This window comes from Triticum urartu, chromosome 6A, assembly GCF_056163025.1.
Source record: "Triticum urartu cultivar PI428250 chromosome 6A, HENAU_Tu73, whole genome shotgun sequence".
Classification (NCBI taxonomy): Eukaryota; Viridiplantae; Streptophyta; class Magnoliopsida; order Poales; family Poaceae; genus Triticum; species Triticum urartu.
In genome coordinates this window covers 502,511,765-502,516,783 of record NC_141878.1, presented here as the reverse complement: position 1 = coordinate 502,516,783, position 5,019 = coordinate 502,511,765, and positions in this window count along the sequence as shown.

Sequence of the window (5,019 nt, the reverse complement as noted above, 5' to 3'; positions counted from 1 at the left end):
GCACGACGGCGTGGTGACGATCTTGATGTTCTACCGTCGCAGGGCTTCGCCTAAGCACCGCTACAATATTATCGAGGATTATGGTGGAGGGGGGCACCGCACACGGCTAAGAGATCAATGATCAATTGTTATCTCTGGGGTGCCCCCTGCCCCTGTATATAAAGGAGTGGAGGAGGGGGCCGACCAAGGAGGGTGGCACGCCCAAGGGGGGGAGTCCAACTCCCACCGGGAGTAGGACTCCCCTTTTTCCTATTAGGAGTAGGAGAGGGAAGGAAGACGAAGGAGGGAGGAAGGAAAGGGGCGGCGGCCCCCCTCCCAATTCGGATTGGGCTTGGGGGGGGGGGCGCCCCCTCCCTTGCTCCTTTCCCCTCCTTTCCACTAAGGCCCAATAAGGCCCATATACCTCCCGAGGGGTTCCGATAACCTCCCGGTGATCCAGTATTGTCCCAATCTTACCTGGAACCTTTTTGGTGTCCAAATATAGTCGTCCAATATATCGATCTTTATGTCTCGACCATTTTGAGACTCCTCATCAAGTCTGTGATCACATCCGGGACTCCGAACAACCTTCGGTACATCAAAATATATAAACTCATAATGAAACTGTCATCGTAACGTTAAGCGTGCGGACCCTACGGGTTCGAGAACAATGTAGAGATGACCGAGACATGTCTCCGGTCAATAACCAATAGCGGAACCTAGATGCTCATATTGGCTCCTACATATTCTACGAAGATCTTTATCGGTCAGACCGCATAACAACATACGTTGTTCCCTTTGTCATCGGTATGTTACTTGCCCGAGATTCGATCGTCGGTATCTCAATACCTAGTTCAATCTCGTTACCGGCAAGTCTCTTTACTTGTTCCGTAATACATCATCTTGCAACTAACTTATTAGTTGCATTGGTTGCAAGGCTTAAGTGATGTGTATTACTGGGAGGGCCCAGAGATACCTCTCCGACAATCGGAGCGACAAATCCTAATCTCGAAATACGCCAACCCAACATGTACCTTTGGAGACACCTGTAGAGCACCTTTATAATCACCCAGTTACGTTGTGACGTTTGGTAGGACACAAAGTGTTCCTCCGGTAAATGGGAGTTGCATAATCTCATAGTCATAGGAACATGTATAAGTCATGAAGAAAGCAATAGCAACATACTAAATGATCGGGTGCTAAGCTAATGGAATGGGTCATGTCAATCACATCATTCTCCTAATGATGTGATCCCGTTAATCAAATGACAACTCATGTCTATGGTTAGGAAACATAACCATCTTCGATTAACAAGCTAGTCAAGTAGAGACATACTAGTGACACTTTGTTTGTCTATGTATTCACACAAGTATTACGGTTCCGGTTAATACAATTCTAGCATGAATAATAAACATTTATCATGATATAAGGAAATAAATAATAACTTTATTATTGCCTCTAGGGCATATTTCCTTCAGTCTCCCACTTGCACTAGAGTCAATAATCTAGATTGCATAGTAATGATTCTAACACCCATGGAGCCTTGGTGCTGATCATGTTTTGCTCGTGGAAGAGGCTTAGTCAATGGGTCTGCTACATTCAGATCCGTATGTATCTTGCAAATATCTATGTCTCCCACCTGGACTAGATCCCGGATGGAATTGAAGCGTCTCTTGATGTGCTTGGTTCTCTTATGAAATCTGGATTCCTTTGCCAAGGCAATTGCACCAGTATTGTCACAAAATATTTTCATTGGACCCGATCCACTAGGTATGACACCTAGATCGGATATGAACTCCTTCATCCAGACTCCTTCGTTTGCTGCTTCCTAAGCAGCTATGTACTCCGCTTCACATGTAGATCCCGCCATGACGCTTTGTTTAGAACTGCACCAACTGACAGCTCCACCGTTTAATGTAAATACGTATCTGGTTTGCGATTTAGAATCGTCCGGATCAGTGTCAAAGCTTGCATCAACGTAACCATTTACGATGAGCTCTTTGTCACCTCCATATACGAGAAACACATCCTTAGTCCTTTTCAGGTATTTTAGGATGTTCTTGACCGCTGTCCAGTGATCCACTCTTGGATTACTTTGGTACCTCCCTGCTAGACTTATAGCAAGGCACACATCAGGTCTGGTACGCAGCATTGCTTACATGATAGAGCCTATGGCTGAAGCATAGGGAACATCTTTCATTTTCTCTCTATCTTCTGCAGTGGTCGGGCATTGAGTCTTACTCAACTTCACACCTTGTAACACAGGCAAGAATCCTTTCTTTGCTTGGTCCATTTTGAACTTCTTCAAAACTTTGTCAAGGTATGTGCTTTGTGAAAGTCCAATTAAGCGTCTTGATCTATCTCTATAGATCTTAATGCCCAATATGTAAGCAGCTTCACCGAGGTCTTTCATTGAAAAACTCTTATTCAAGTATCCCTTTATGCTATCCAGAAATTCTATATCATTTCCGATTAGCAATATGTCATCCACATATAATATCAGAAATGCTACAGAGCTCCCACTCACTTTCTTGTAAATACAGGCTTCTCCAAAAGTCTTTACAAAACCAAATGCTTTGATCACACTATCAAAGCGTTTATTCCAACTCCGAGATGCTTGCACCAGTCCATAAATGGATCGCTGGAGCTTGCACACTTTGTTAGCTCCTTTTGGATCGACAAAACCTTCCGGCTGCATCATATACAACTCTTCTTCCAGAAATCTATTCAGGAATGCAGTTTTGACATCCATTTGCCAAATTTCATAATCATAAAATGCGGTAATTGCTAACATGATTCTGACAGACTTAAGCATCGCTACGGGTGAGAAGGTCTCATCGTAGTCAATTCCTTGAACTTGTCGAAAACCTTTTGCGACAAGTCGAGCTTTGTAGACAGTAACATTACCGTCAGCGTCAGTCTTCTTCTTGAAGATCCATTTATTTTCAATTGCTTGCCGATCATTGGGCAAGTCAACCAAAGTCCACACTTTGTTCTCATAGATGGATCCCATCTCAGATTTCATGGCTTCAAGCCATTTTGCGGAATCTGGGCTCACCATTGCTTCTTCATAGTTCGTAGGTTCATCATGATCTAGTAGCATGACTTCCAGAACAGGATTACCATACCACTCTGGTGCGGATCTTACTCTGGTTGATCTACGAGGTTCAGTAGTAACTTGTTCTGAAGTTTCATGATCATCATCATTAGCTTCCTCACTAATTGGTGTAGGTGTCATAGAAACCGGTTTCTGTGATGTACTACTTTCCAATAAGGGAGTAGGTACAGTTACCTCATCAAGTTCTACTTTCCTCCCACTCACTTCTTTCGAGAGAAACTCCTTCTCTAGAAAGGATCCATTCTTAGCAACAAATGTCTTGCCTTCGGATCTGTGATAGAAGGTGTACCCAACAGTCTCCTTCGGGTATCCTATGAAGACACATTTCTCCGATTTGGGTTCGAGCTTATCAGGTTGAAGCTTTTTCACATAAGCATCGCAGCCCCAAACTTTCAGAAACGACAACTTTGGTTTCTTGCCAAACCATAGTTCATAAGGCGTCGCCTCAGCGGATTTTGATGGTGCCCTATTTAACGTGAATGCGGCCGTCTCTATAGCATAACCCCAAAACGACAGCGGTAAATCTGTAAGAGACATCATAGATCGCACCATATCAAGTAAAGTACAATTACGACGTTCGGACACACCATTACGCTGTGGTGTTCCGGGTGGCGTGAGTTGCGAAACTATTCCGCATTGTTTCAAATGTAAACCAAACTCGTAACTCAAATATTCTCCTCCAAGATCAGATCGTAGAAACTTTATTTTCTTGTTATGATGATTTTCAACTTCACTCTGAAATTCTTTGAACTTTTCAAATGTTTCAGACTTATGTTTCATTAAGTAGATATACCCATATCTGCTTAAATCATCTGTGAAGGTGAGAAAATAATGATATCCGCCACGAGCTTCAACATTCATTGGACCACATACATCTGTATGTATGATTTCCAACAAATCTGTTGCTCTCTCCATAGTACCGGAGAACGGCATTTTAGTCATCTTGCCCATGAGGCACGGTTCGCAAGTACCAAGTGATTCATAATCAAGTGGTTCCAAAAGTCCATCAGTATGGAGTTTCCTCATGCGCCTTACACCGATATGACCTAAACGGCAGTGCCACAAATAAGTTGCACTATCATTATCAACTCTGCATCTTTTAGCTTCAACATTATGAATATGTGTATCACTACTATCGAGATTCATCAAAAATAGACCACTCTTCAAGGGTGCATGACCATAAAAGATATTACTCATATAAATAGAACAACCACTATTCTATGATTTAAATGAATAACCGTCTCACATCAAACAAGATCCAGATATAATGTTCATGCTCAACGCTGGCACCAAATAACAATTATTTAGGTCTAATACTAATCCCGATGGTAGATGTAGAGGTAGCGTGCCGACCGCGATCACATCGACTTTGGAACCATTTCCCACGCGCATTGTCACCTCGTCCTTCGCCAGTGTTTGCTTAATCCGTAGTCCCTGTTTTGAGTTGCAAATTTTTGCAACAGAACCAGTATCAAATACCCAGGTGCTACTGCGAGCTCTAGTAAGGTACACATCAATAACATGTATATCACATATACCTTTGTTCTCCTTGCCATCCTTCTTATCCGCCAAATACTTGGGGCAGTTCCGCTTCCAGCGACCAGTCTGCTTGCAGTAGAAGCACTCAGTTTCAGGCTTAGGTCCAGACTTGGGTTTCTTCTCCTGAGCAGCAACTTGTTTGCTGTTCTTCTTGAAGTTCCCCTTCTTCTTCCCCTTGCCCTTTTTCTTGAAACTAGTGGTCTTGTTGACCATCAACACTTGATGCTCCTTCTTGATTTCTACCTCCGCAGCTTTTAGCATTGCGAAGAGCTCGGGAATTGTCTTATCCATCCCTTGCATATTATAGTTCATCACGAAGCTCTTGTAGCTAGGTGGAAGTGATTGGAGAATTCTGTCAATGACGCAATCATCCGGAAGATTAA